Below are 14,837 nucleotides of genomic sequence, written 5' to 3'. Positions count from 1 at the left end.
AATTAATTAATATCGTACAAGACAATATGAGATTTCACTGATATTACAATTTATTGAATTTTTATATTTTATTCTACCCTAAATTTATTACGGATATTATAATTTATTGGATTTTTATCTTTTATTCTCACATTATTAATTTTTTTATAAAAACATTATTTTTTCTAAATTTGGAAACACAGATATTAAATCTCCTCTAAAAACATTTTTTTTTCTAAATTAATAAAAATATAATTTATTTTTATATTTAGATTGAACGTTTTAACATGAGAGATGATGGAGTACTCCTGTTTCAGGTTGTAGAGTTAATATTTTTAGTATAATATAATATTATAATCCTAATTTATGGAACACTGAGTTGTGAGCATAAAAAGTTAATATTTTTTTAGTGTATTATAATATTATAATCTTAATTTATTATATATTTATAATCTTATTTTTTTTATTTAGGTTATCGTTGGCCATGACTACAGCTAATTTTTATACTAGAAACGAGGATGGAGTATAAAGAGTTAATATTTTTTTTAGTGTATTATAATATTATAATCTTAATTTATTATATATTTTATAATCTTATTTTTTTTATTTAGGTTATTGTTGGGCCATGACTAAAGCTAATTTTTACACTAAAAGATGAAGATTTAGTTCAGGATTCACTCAACCACTAGTAGATTGGGTTAGACAGGTACAAGAGATCAAGAATGTTATAGGCTCATTATAGATGCGCAGGATTGAGAACGCAACAAAAAAAAAAAAAGTAAAATATTTTAGTTTATGTGCATTTATTTTGTTATATTTTTTTATTTTATTTCGTAAAATAACATTTAATTTATGATGGTAGGACGAAAATGAAAATCAATTCTTTTAAAAATGATATGATAGACCGATAAATTGAATTTAGTGATTCGAAACCATCCCAGGACAAATTTATAAATTCTGAAAATTATAATGAAAAATTTAAATTATGAATATTCTTTTATTGTACTAAACTAATTTATTGGGTGTAATCTTAATGTTGTTTAAATCTGGTAGAAAATGTATTAGCTATCAATAAATTGTTGGTGGCTCTTCCAAATGCAGTGTTAGTCGTCCCTTTTTGAAGGAGGACAACAGATAAAAATATTGGATAATAAAAAACTTGGGGAAGACTGACAATGATTTTTGTTCCACATGCAGGGTGTGAGCGTTAGTCGTTGGTTTTGGAAGGAGGACAATAGATAAAAATATTGAATAAAAGTTCCTAAGCATTGGATGGAGAAATTATCTTACCCAGTATTGAGGAGGAAGTAAGTTGGCAACTATGATTCTTCCCAATTGATGTGTATGGTCAAATTTATTTATTTATTTATTTATTATTATTATTATTATTATTATTATTATTATTATTATTATTATAATCATCATCAGTCAAAATTTTTTTGCTCTATTTTTATTTATTTATTATTATTATCTCAGAAACTTTCCAAAGGTTGACACTTGCCGCAGCATTTATCTGCATAATCAGGTACCACAAATAGATATCTATAAAGTATTAATTTATCTAATCATGCAATTTTAAATCTCATTTTTTTTTTCAAATTTTCTATTACAGTTGTTCCAATTTTTTCAATGATGTCCGACTTGGTACAATGACTCCCATTTTTTACAGGATGAAATTTCTTTACTAGTTATTTTGTGAACGACTTTCAAACTTGCAAAACTAGAAGCTTCACATAATTTCTTAGTAGATATGATTTAAAGAAATTATATGTTGGATAATTTTTCTGAATGGATCTTCTTCCCAACTGGTTACTTCTCCTTCTTGATTATTATTGTTGTGTTCTATAATTTAAAATGATGGTACAGTAGCATTTGTTCTCATAAGGGTTTTTTCATTGAAAATTAAGAAAATCAATACATGATAGAAGAAAATCACAAGTGAATTATTTCGATAGATTGAAAAGTTCGGCATTCTTCAACTCGGTGTCTTTCAAAATATACAAGCGAACAAATGAGCCATCATATAATCTATGTAGAGATGAGCAGTGACAAGAAAGTAGATAAAGTAACTTCCACCAAATTTTATTGGAAAAAAAAAAATAAATAGCACAATTAATAATTCTCAAAATAAATTTATAATTAAACTATACAAGGTATAAACAAAAAAAATCATAAATCGAATTAAATATGAAATAATGAACGTACATGTAAATATTTATATATGTACTTATACATCTACTCATACGTATATTTACAAATAACCCTTTGAAGGTGTATACCGATTAAGTTGAATTACGTTGATAAAATCTATTGTACCAATAAAACAAGATTTCGAAGTTGTACTGACCTAAAAAAATTAAAAATTGATTTTTAATTTTTTTTATAATTTTTTTTTTATAAATAATTTTTGGTTGATTAATATAAAAATATCATTCTAAAATAAATTAAACCATATTACATTTGAAAATTGTGAATTCTTTCGATCTAATCTACGTAAATATAAATAACCTAAAAAATAAAATAGAAGTAATATAGGTTTATTCAATTCTTTTTCTAAATGATGGAATCTTTTAATAAAATATAATAGATTAAGAATTAATTTAGATAACGAAATTATTAACCAATAATCTTCCAAAATTATAACTAAACTAAATTAAAGTCGAAAATATAATAAAGAAAGAAAAGTAAATAATTGTACATATTCAAATGAAAGGTTCATAAATAAATTTTAGAGTTAGGGTTTAGTTTGTGTCCTAATTCATACTGATATCGGAATGCCATTGTATTAGTCGGAAAAATATTTTGAACTCGATTCAATCCCTTCGTTAATCTTTTAATGGCACTTCTGGGAGATGAGTTGTTACAATCAAGCCGTACTCACGTCCGACGTAGTATTCTCTTCAATTCTCCTCCCTAATTTTCTTTTACTCTTATTTCCCTAATGTTATTTTGTAAATCGATCCTATGCTACTTAGGGTTTTGATGTACCCACTTTTTGGGACAATTTTGAAATTGGTCTCATGGTATCCAAACCATATTTTTGAGATTGTGCGCAAAAAGATATTAGTGAGTACATCATCGAAAATATATGTATGTTTTACTCCACATTTTCTTCTCTATATCTATTTTCTTTTATCAACGTTTCTAACCCCTTATTAAACCTTTTCTCTGCTTTGGGTACAAACTCCTTCCTAGCCCCTCATTAAAGCTTCTTCCATAGTTAGGGTACAAATTATGAGTTTGTGAAAATTGTGAACGACCCAACAAGCTTCTTGGAATCTCTCGTATTACATCACTTTTGATGTTAACCAGATTGGAACAGAGTTTCCAACAACTTTCGAAACTAAGGTATTACATGAGATTGATAATAGTAAAGAGGTATATTTATGTAGACCAAAATGCTCAGGTTGAGCATCTTTCTCTCCTTTATATCTAACAAACAATTTTTGCTTTTTAATGTTTCGTTGTTTATGTAATTCTATATGAAATTATAGTTATATAATTTTTTTTCTTTTTAATATTTGTTGTTTATGTAATTTTATATAGAATATGATTATGATTATTATTATAGCTCTAATTCTAATTAGTTTTATTGAATATTTTGTTGAGTTGAAAATTTAGGTTTGGAATCTGTAGTAAAGTTGTATAACCTTATACCAATCCTCTAAACCTAAAAAAAATGTTCTAGTACTCAAATATTTATAAATACTTTCTAAATATTTTTAATTTTTATTATACTCTTAAAAAAAAGTCCAAATAGTATTTTGCCATATAATCTCTTCATGGGAATTATATTTAAAAGATATTTTATTATTTATATAAATTTTGAGAGATTTACTTTAAATTTATAATAATTTATTTATCGGGATCTTTCTATTTATTCCTAATTATATTATATATTAAATATAATAAATTAAGAACTTTATTTGATTCCTATCTATTAATAAATAAACATGTAAATATATGTTCTTAATTTGTAAACTAAAATATTTGTTTAATTTATTTTGTTTTAAACCAGTTAAGATAAAATATTGGTCTTACACAGTTATAGAAATGCTTCACACCACAACCCATACATTTCTAATGGGAGTGAAATAAAAAAATTATCAGAAATGAAAATGAAATTAAAAAAAAAAAAAAAAACAGAATATTAGTTTTGTTTTGTTTGATCTCGTCTTCAATGATGGGGAGGACCTTGTATTGCTTCATATTTTTTTTTTTTTTTTGCGGGTGCTATTTATTAATTTATTATATTTGTAAAATGAGATTTAATTTATTAAGGTAGGTAGTGCACAGTATAAAATTAATTTTAGAAAATGATGGAAGTATAGATACTTTGAGTTACTTCTAATATTAAGTAATTGAGTTACTTCTAATATTAAGTCTGGTAACTATCTCATATTACAAAAATATTCTATTTTATAATTTTAAACTAAAAATTTCAAAAAATTGTTAAATTAATTTATTTGGTTGTTTTTGTAATCTTAAAAAAATGTTTTATAGTGGTTTAAATGTGTTTAGGGCCCGTCTTATGCTGATAGAAGTCTATTGCCGACAACTTATCCAGTAATCTTCCAGATCCCTCCTCCTACAGCTATTCTTGGCATTCTTGCAAGCAAACTTGATTATCAGGTAATCTTTCCGATCACTCTTTGTACCGCTATAGCCCAAAAATAAATAAACAAATAAAAAAAATTATAAAAAAAAAATAGTAAAAATAATAATAAAAAAAATAAATAAATAAATAAAATCTTTCCCCACCTCTCTCCACTAACCTCTCATCCCTTCCCACAATTATCTCTAGACTCATTTAAGAAAAACAACAATGGTGAGAAGTAAAATGGCTTTCAATATATTGCAGATTCAGAGTTTGTCAGTAATAACTGTAAAAATTTCCTTTTCTTTATAATTATAGTTATAAAAATTAATTTAGTTATGGTTATAACAAATTAATTTAGGATATTGCAAATTAGAGTTCGTCAGTTATTACGGTAAAAGATTTCCTTTTCTTTATAGTTATGGTTATAAGAAATTAATTGAGTTATGGTTATAACAAATTAATTTAGATCAAATTTTCTTTCCTATCTTACCGTCAGTAATAATCAGATCCCATATACAATTATTAGATTTTTGTTAGTTAGTTATACGAAATAAAGTTATAAAGTTAGATTCAAGATTTTTGTTAGCATTTTAGTTATACGAAATAAAGTTATAAAGTTAGATTCAATAAAATTTTAGGTGGCAGATCTATAAACTAAAAGATAGTAGACTGTACTTAAAATTAGCCAGTAATAATGAGAGAGAGAGGGAGATAAACAGTATTTAACAATAAAAGAAAATATGAGAGGGTAGTGAGCTCCTTTAGCTCCTTTAAATTTTGTCACAAAGATCAGAATTTTTATCGGGAGTGAGCTTCTTTAAATTTTGTCTAACAGAAAAGATCAGAATTTTAAGATGGCCAAGGTAAATTAAGGAAATAATTTTATAGAGTTCAAACTTGAAACTGATGTCATGAGCTCATATAGGTTGAACTCGGATTTCAAAGGACGGAATCGAACTTTCATTAAAGATATAATTGTGACAATGACTTAAGCGAGCCAGATAAGTGACCTTACTATTGGCATGGTTATATTTGATGTTGACACGTGGCCTGTGGTTCTGCACGTGTCATATATATTGATATGTGTGAATTGTCTGTGGATCGATATGCTTCCTATATGTAACGACTCGAAATTTTCTACTTAATTTAAGATCGCTACTTTATACATACCATAAACATTGAATGCGGAAGACTTCATTTAAATTCCATAAAACATAACTTTTAACTTAAAACACAGCCATGGACTTACGTGTTTTGAAAACATCTTTAAAACGACACAACAAAAGACTCGAAATAAAATAAATAAGCCTTTAAGTTTAAAACATCCTATTCTATCCTAAGTCTAAGAAAATAAATGCCACTATCCTATGCATGTGCCATGATCTTGAGTTGGGATGTCGTCGTCAGACGTATAGGAATGCATTGCCTTAACCTGAAAAATGTAGTAGCACATGGCTTGAGTATTTAACGAAATACTCAGTAAGTGACCCCATTATTGGGGTTAAATGCAACAATCACATGCAATGAAATGATGGGACCTATCTTTCATTTCGTTTCATTTCGTTTCGTTTCGTTTCGTTTTCCCTACGGTGTAATCCTAACAGGTAATCGTGGACGTGTACCATATACTCTACACGCAGCCCATACGTGCGAGTATGGGCTCACCAGCTAGTTCGCACACCGCTGGGCCACTGTCCCTAGCCGGTGGGCATGCTCTGGGGGCCCACCGGGACCCGTTAAAACTAAAACCGTCACGGCAGCGCTATGCAGGGCATAACGATCGTTGTCCTGCCATTTGGATGTACGCGTCCGTACCCTCGTGATGGGATAGGGGTATCCCCCCAAATGCATGATCACACAATATGCATGAGGTCCCACTAGTTCTACAGTCATTATTTAATGAATATTACCCCGTGTCATGTATTCATGCTTACATGTCATTCTCATTCTCATTCTGTTACATATCATACATATTCCTAGCGGGGTTATGTATCATGCAATTTACCGTATTTCATGTCATACAATTCATTCAGTTACATTTCAATACTCATACAACAAGCCATAATCGTACAAGGGCCACACATCGTCACATGCATTCATATCACATCAACTAAGCAGCATAAATAACATACATTCACGTTCACATGATTTCGTACTTAAGCACAATAATCTAGCATACAATGTATCATATCATAACCAAGTCATAACGTAAACACTTCATAGTCATATCGTTCTCTAACTTACCATAGCCTTAACGTTCTTATACCTATCACAGACATATCATTACGTGACGTACCTTAGTCATATCATCACCAGAACGTATCCTAACGCCATCGTTTTATCAATCTATCACAAACCTATCCCTCTCTACCCATAACCTAACCGTATTCTTTCATCAATCTCTCCTATCCATAGCACTCCGGTATGTAACCTAACTCTAACGTTTCATGAACGTATCTTACTCCTATCGTTACATTTCGTTTTGTGCATCCTTCTCGTACCCTATCTCAAACATATCCTTGAGCACATCGTACCATAATTATTATTATACAAACCACATAATATAACATAACATAACATATAGGAAGCATATCGATCCACAGACAATTCACACATATCAATATATATGACACGTGCAGAACCACAGGGCACGTGTCAACATAAAAAATAACCATGCCGATAGTAAGGTCACTTACCTGGTTAGCTTAAGTCGTTGTCACAAATATATCCTTAATGAAAGTTCGATTCCGTCGTTATCCTTGATGAAAGTCCATTGAACTCCAAGTCAACCTATGTGAGCCCATGACATCAGTTTCAAGTTTGAACTCTATAAAATTATTTCTCTAATTTATGTTGACCCATGTGTTATACTTCATGCGAACGTTAGAGTCTTGAACGTTAGAGTCTTTGCTTGAGTTAGGTGTTGAAATATTTATATATGTTTGTTATAGTATTATTTTCATACAAACCATTTAATACTCATTAAAATTTCACAGATATTCTATTTTCTCTGATGGTGTTTAATACCCTTTTAACATTTTCCAGATAATTTTCAATTATATTCATAGTCTTCCCTCTCTGTCTCTTACTGTGTTTTCTTTCTTTTAATTATCTCTCTGTTTGAGAATGACTTTTAGTATCATTAAATAAAATAAAAGGAAAACTACTGACCTTTTCAAATGCATTACCTCTTTTCAGAGAAATATCTCTTTCTAACAAAACAAAACTTAATCTGAAACCTTTTTGTGCTTGTTTTTGTTAGAATTGGTCAATCCATTAGAATAGCTTGAAGTTAGTCATGCCATAAAGATAGGCTTACTTCGTTAGTTTCCTATGAAATCGGATCTATTAGTTAATCTTTTGCCAATATAAATAGAATATGTCCTCAATAGTGTGAGGCACAGTTTTGCATAAACTTGATATGGTATCAGAGCCGAAATAAGATCCACGAGATCCATAGCCTCTGCTGTTAGACATGTCAATCCCAAACAACACAATGTCTTCTCCGTCGATCAGTCAGGTGATTAGTGTTAAGCTTACACAAGAAAATTATCTACTGTGGTCTACCCAAATCCTTCCCTACTTGCGTAGCCAAAACCTTGTTGGTTTTGTGGATGGATCCATGCCTGCACCAAGCCAGACGATCGCCGTTGAACCAAGTGAAGAAACAGGGAATCGCAAAATTATCATCAACCCTGAGTTCACAGTCTGGTACCCCCAGGACCAGCTGGTACTCAGCCTCATCAACTCATCAGTCACTGAGGAGGTTCTCAGCACGATGGTTGGAATCACCACTGCACGAGAAGCCTGGATTACGCTGGAGCGACAATTTGCTTCCACATCTCGAGCAAGAGCAATGCAGATCCGTATGGAACTCTCTACTATCCAGAAAAAGGACATGACAATTGCTGACTACTTTCGTAAAGTAAAACATCTTGGTGATACACTTGCTGCCATTGGCAAGCGAATAGAGGATGAAGAACTCATCGCCTACATGCTGCAAGGACTTGGTCCAGATTATGATCCTCTAGTCACAAGCATTACAACCAGAACAGATGTATACACTGTCAGCGACGTGTATGCTCACATGCTGAGCTATGAGATGCGGCACTTGCGTAAGGGTACATTTGAGCAACTTTCATCTGCTAACAATGTCAATAGGATATCCATTCGTGGAGGTGCCAATGGAGGTCGAGGTAGTCGCGGTCGTAGTCGTCAGTTAAATAGTGGTCATGGACAATCAAGGCGTACTGTGAACAATCCTGGACGTCAACCATCAAAGACACAAAGCAGCTCAGGCATTGTCTGTCAGATTTGTGGTAAGCCCAATCACGATGCTTTGCAATGCTGGCACAGATTTGATCAGGCATATCAAGCCGAAAATAATCTCAAACAAGCAGCTTTGGCAACAAGTGGATACACTAGTGACACAAACTGGTATGTTGACACTGGAGCCACAGATCATATCACCAATGACCTAGAGAGGCTTACCACCAGAGAACGCTACACTGGCACCGACCAAATTCAGGTTGCAAATGGCGCAGGTTTGTCTATCTCTCATATTGGGAATTCATTAATTTCTGGTTCATCTCTTGTTCTGAAACATATCCTATATGTTCCTAAAATCAATAAGCACCTAATTTCAGTACAAAGACTAGCATCTGATAATAATGCTGTTGTAGAATTTCACCCAAACTATTTTTTGGTTAAGGACCGAGTCACGAAGAAACTCCTGCTCCACGGTAGATGTAAGAATGGCCTATACGTTCTACCGCATAATTTCAGTCAAGCCTTGCTGACAGCCAAACTTTCGAAAGAACAATGGCACAGAAGGCTAGGGCACCCTGCATCTCCAATTACCATTAGAATTCTACAAGATAATAATTTAGCTATAGATACTAATATTCCCTCTTCCTCAATTTGTAATGCTTGTCAATTAGGGAAAGCACATCAATTGCCATTTGGTTCTTCTCAGCATGTATCTACAGCACCCCTTCAATTAATTCACACTGATGTATGGGGTCCATCCATTGCGTCAGTAAATAATTCCAAATATTATGTTTCCTTTGTTGATGATTTTAGTCGTTATGTTTGGATTTACTTTCTGAGATGCAAATCTGATGTTGAGTCTGTGTTCCTTCAATTTCAAAAACATGTTGAAACTATGCTAAATACCAAAATTCGCTCCGTCCAATCAGATTGGGGGGGTGAATACCATCGGTTACACAATTATTTCAAATCCACAGGCATTGAACATCATATCTCCTGTCCTCACACACACCAGCAGAATGGGTTAGTCGAAAGAAAACACAGACACATTGTAGAAACTGGCCTTGCTTTACTCGCTCAAGCCAACATGCCTCTATCCTACTGGGATGAAGCTTTCAACACAGCTTGCTTTCTTATAAATAGAATGCCCAGCCGAACCATACAACAAGACACACCACTTCATAAATTGTTTGGTAAAAGTCCAGACTACTCCATGCTTAGGGTGTTTGGCTGTGCTTGCTGGCCTAATTTAAGGCCTTACAACAACAAGAAACTGAGTTTCAGAACTACTAGATGTATATTCTTGGGTTATAGTTCTTCTCATAAGGGATATAAATGCTTAAATAGAAGTACAGGACGTATTTACATCTCTAGAGACGTGGTTTTCGATGAAAATATTTTTCCTTTTGAAGAATCTAAGCCACCAAACAAAACCACAAATCCACATCATCCTGTTCTACTTCCAGCCTTAGCCAAACTTGCTAGTTTTTACACTGAAAATGCTCTTACAGATATTGAACCAGTTGTTAGTAATTCCCATATGAATGATGGTCAAACTGATAATATTGCTAGTGACAACTTGTCTGGTGTCAGCTTATCTTCTGCAGATAATACAAGAAGTTCAGAGGAAATTGCAGAATATGAAGCTGAGAGCAGTTCGATCAATGCTCAAAACCAAACTCATGAACATGTGTCTGATCAACCAACTGAAGCAGCTAGTCAACATCCAATGCGAACAAGGTTGAGAAATAACATTGTACAAGCTAAACAATTCACTGATGGAACTATCAGATATTCAGAAACCTCAAGAAAATTCGCAAGCGCTGTAACTATCACAACTCCGATCATAGAGACTGCTACTGAACCTCGAAACCTGCAGGAAGCCATGCAACATCCAAGATGGAGAGGAGCAATGAATGATGAGCTCTCAGCGCTAAAACGAAATGCCACTTGGGATCTAGTTCCACCCAAACCTGGAATAAATCTCATTGATAGTAAATGGGTGTATAAAGTGAAAAGAAAAGCAGATGGGTCAGTTGAAAGATTAAAAGCAAGATTAGTTGCCAAAGGATTCAAGCAAAGATTTGGTGTTGATTACACTGATACTTTTAGCCCTGTGATCAAACCGTCAACAATCAGGGTCATTCTTTCGCTAGCAGTAACCAAGGGCTGGAATATGAGACAAGTTGATATCCAAAATGCATTTTTGCATGGAATTCTGAAAGAGGAAGTGTACATGCGACAACCACCAGGATTTCAAGACTCAGCCAAACCAAAGAATTACATATGCAAGCTCAAGAAAGCCCTTTATGGCCTGAAACAAGCCCCAAAAGCTTGGCATTCAAGGTTGACTGGAAAACTTATTGAGTTAGGCTTCAAGGCTTCAGTAGCTGATTCATCTCTTTTTATTCTCAAAAACAGAGAGATAACTATCTATATGCTCATCTATGTTGATGATATAATTATTGTGAGCTCCTCTGATCAAGCAACCGAAAGGTTGATTCAGAAATTGAAAATAGATTTTGCAGTAAAAGATTTGGGTGGTCTTGAGTATTTTCTGGGTATTGAAGTCAAGAAAACACGAGATGGTATCATACTGTCACAGAGACGATATGCCTTAGATTTGTTGAAAAGAGTAAACATGGAAAAATGCAAACCTATGTCTACACCAATGGGTTCTGCTGAAAAATTATTCAGAGAACAAGGAATACCCTTATCAGCTGAAGAACAATTCAAATACAGAAGTACAGTGGGAGCACTACAATATTTGACAATGACTAGGCCTGATTTGGCATTTGCTGTCAATAAAGTGTGTCAATATCTTCATACACCTACTGATGCTCATTGGGGTGCTGTGAAGAGAATTCTTCGTTATGTTAAAGGCACACTAGCATTAGGAGTGAAAATTCAGAAATCAACCATGATGTTGTCGGGGTTTTCTGATGCTGATTGGGCTGGTTGTCCCGATGATCGACGTTCAACTAGCGGCTTTGCTGTATTTCTTGGAGCAAATCTAATCTCATGGAGTTCCAGAAAACAGGCTACAGTGTCAAGATCAAGCACCGAAGCAGAATACAAGGCCATTGCGAATCTTACTGCAGAAATGATTTGGATCAAGTCATTACTGAAGGAACTGGGCGTGTATCAATCAAAGGCTCCTCGCCTCTGGTGTGACAACCTCGGAGCTACATATTTAACTTCAAATCCAGTATTTCATGCTAGAACGAAACATATTGAAGTTGATTTTCATTTTGTTCGAGAACAAGTAGCACGTAAAGCAATGGAAGTTCGGTTCATTTCATCAAGTGATCAAGTAGCTGATATCCTGACAAAACCACTGTCTAAAACTCCTTTTACTACACATTGTAACAATCTCAACATGTACAAGACTTGTTGGGATTGAAGGGGACTGTTAGAATTGGTCAATCCATTAGAATAGCTTGAAGTTAGTCATGCCATAAAGATAGGCTTACTTCGTTAGTTTCCTATGAAATCGGATCTATTAGTTAATCTTTTGCCAATATAAATAGAATATGTCCTCAATAGTGTGAGGCACAGTTTTGCATAAACTTGATAGTTTTCACAAGAGAGAAAAAATTTTAATCCTTTTTTTTTTATTTTTGTTTGTTACTTTTTCAATTAGGTTGGCAATTACTTCTAGCCAGTTTAATCCATTCTATTTTGTTTATGCTACGTATCTTTCTAATTAAATTGCTAAATAAAACTAAATAATTGGATAAAAGGAAAGGAGATCTGAAATATAACTTACAGATAAATTGTCTCTCCCCTCTCCCATGTAAATCTTGATCATCTCTGTCAACCCATCTCCTATAAATTTGATGTGAGGCATGTCTGTTTTCTCAAATCTGAGATTTTTCATTTCTGTTTTATTTGCCAGGATTGTTTTCATTTCTATTTCATTTGCGATGATTGTGAGGTGTGTTGAGGAGAGATTATTGGGGAAGTGACTTAAGGGAGAGAAAAGAGGGAATAATGGTTTTATTTATTTATTTTTTTTTTTATTAATTTATTATTATTATTATTATTATTTATACATAATAATAATTTTTATTTGTTTATTTATTTATTTTTGGGCTGTTACTCTATATGGATTAATTAGATTAATTAGAGGTACTCCATAGTTAAGCATGTAAGCATAATTTATTTGGAACACTTCTGTTCGGAGAATTTCTAAGATGTATGTAAGTGAGGACTCTTATTTTTTAAGTGTATTAATGAAACTTTTATATCTTTAAGAATTTTTTTCATTGATACAAAATTCACATTTTATTAGTTTAGGCCTAAAATATATAAAAATGAGAAGAAAAAAATGAAACAAACCAAATTAAATAAATAAAAATTTATATCTAACTCTTCATCAAATGGGAGTGATCTCCAAATCTATAAGTTTTTAGTTTTTTATTCATAAATAAACAAGGAAATCGAGTAACATAAACTTTCCAACCACACTCTTAATTTATTTTATATATATTAAATAAATAAAAAATGGCTTTAAAATAAATAAACTTAAAGATTAACCTCTCAAAATTTATATAAATAATAAAATATTATTTTTCGAGGTCACTCTATAATTATTTAGAGTGTTCATATACTGTATTTAGTGGTATAAGGTTTTACAACTTTACTACATATTCCAAACCCAAATTTTCTGTTTGTTTGTTACCCATCAAACAACATTAACACACACGAAATAAAAAAAAAAAAGAACAAAACAAAAACAAAAAAAAGTAAACATTAAACATGGTTCTATATGAATTTAAGCAAACATTAAAGAGCAAAAAAAAAAGTGTCTATAGATGTAAAAACGTGTATTAAAAAGTGTAACATGCTCAACTAAAGTGTTTTGTTCGGCATAAATATACCTCTATAATATAACCAATCCCAAGTAAAACTTTAGGTTCGAAAGTTGTTGTTGGAAACTCTGTTACAATTTGTTTGGCATCAAAAGTGACGTAATACAAGATACCCGTGACAGCTTCATGGCTAGCCTTTAGATTTTTACAAACTCAAAGTTTGTACTCTAGTCATAATAAGAAGAGGTTTAACAAACGGTTAGAATAAGAACGTTTAATAAGAGGTTAGAAAGCTTAGTAAAGTAGGATAAAAATATACATACATACCAGAGGTTTAATGAGGGGTTAGAAAGGTTATGAAGGTAGAGTAAATATATACATACATTTCCTATCACGTGTACCATCATTTGAAATTATAGAACACAACAATAATAATCTAGTAGGAGAAACATAAAAAGAAAAGGAACCTGCTGGGAGGAAGATCCATTCACAAACATTATCCCCATGTAATTTCTTTAAATCATATTTACTGAAAAATTATGGGAAGAAAGTCTTCCAGTTTTGCAAATCTGTCCATTGGCACGAATTCAAGGGATTAACACTTACCACAAAATAACTAGTAAAAAATGAAAGTCATCGTACTAAGTGGACATCATTGGTCTTCGTAACAAAAAGATGGTAACATTGTAATAGAAAATTTGAAAAAACACAAATCAGATTTAAAATTGCATGGTTGGGTAGTTAATACTTTATAGATATCTATTTGGGACACTTGATTGGAATGCAGATAAAGTAAGTGTCAACCATTTGCAAAGTTTTCGAGAAAAAAAAAATTGACAATCACACATAGATTTGGAAGGAAAGAATAATCATGGTTACGAACTTACTCCTCAAGAAGTATGGGGTAAGATAATCTCTCTATCCGATGCTTCGGATCTTCTCTTGTATCGACAATGTTTTAACTGATTTTTGCAAAACCATTGTCATCCTTTGGCACGTGAGTATCCAATATTTTTTATCTGTTGTCCTCTTTCCAAATCCAACTACTAACACTGCATGTGACGAAATAATTTATTTACATGTTCACTAATACATCTTTCTACCACATCTAAACAACCTACCGTTAGTTAAGATTACACCAAATAAATTAATTTTAGTATGAAAAATATTTCTAA

The 14,837-nt window shown here is 32.1% G+C and overlaps 1 non-coding gene across 1 annotated transcript; it reads left to right on the top strand.

Annotated features, from left to right (window-relative positions):
* The first annotated feature begins 8,543 nt into the window (after window positions 1-8,543).
* Window positions 8,544-8,679, top strand: LOC111789455. The gene has a single exon (XR_002814353.1). It is a non-coding gene; the product is annotated as a small nucleolar RNA Z247 (small nucleolar RNA).
* The last annotated feature ends 6,158 nt before the right edge of the window (window positions 8,680-14,837 follow it).

The sequence above is a fragment of the Cucurbita pepo genome, chromosome LG02, assembly GCF_002806865.2.
Source record: "Cucurbita pepo subsp. pepo cultivar mu-cu-16 chromosome LG02, ASM280686v2, whole genome shotgun sequence".
NCBI lineage: Eukaryota > Viridiplantae > Streptophyta > Magnoliopsida > Cucurbitales > Cucurbitaceae > Cucurbita > Cucurbita pepo.
Note: the sequence above shows the minus strand (reverse complement) of the source record. Positions and strands in the feature narration are given on the sequence as shown.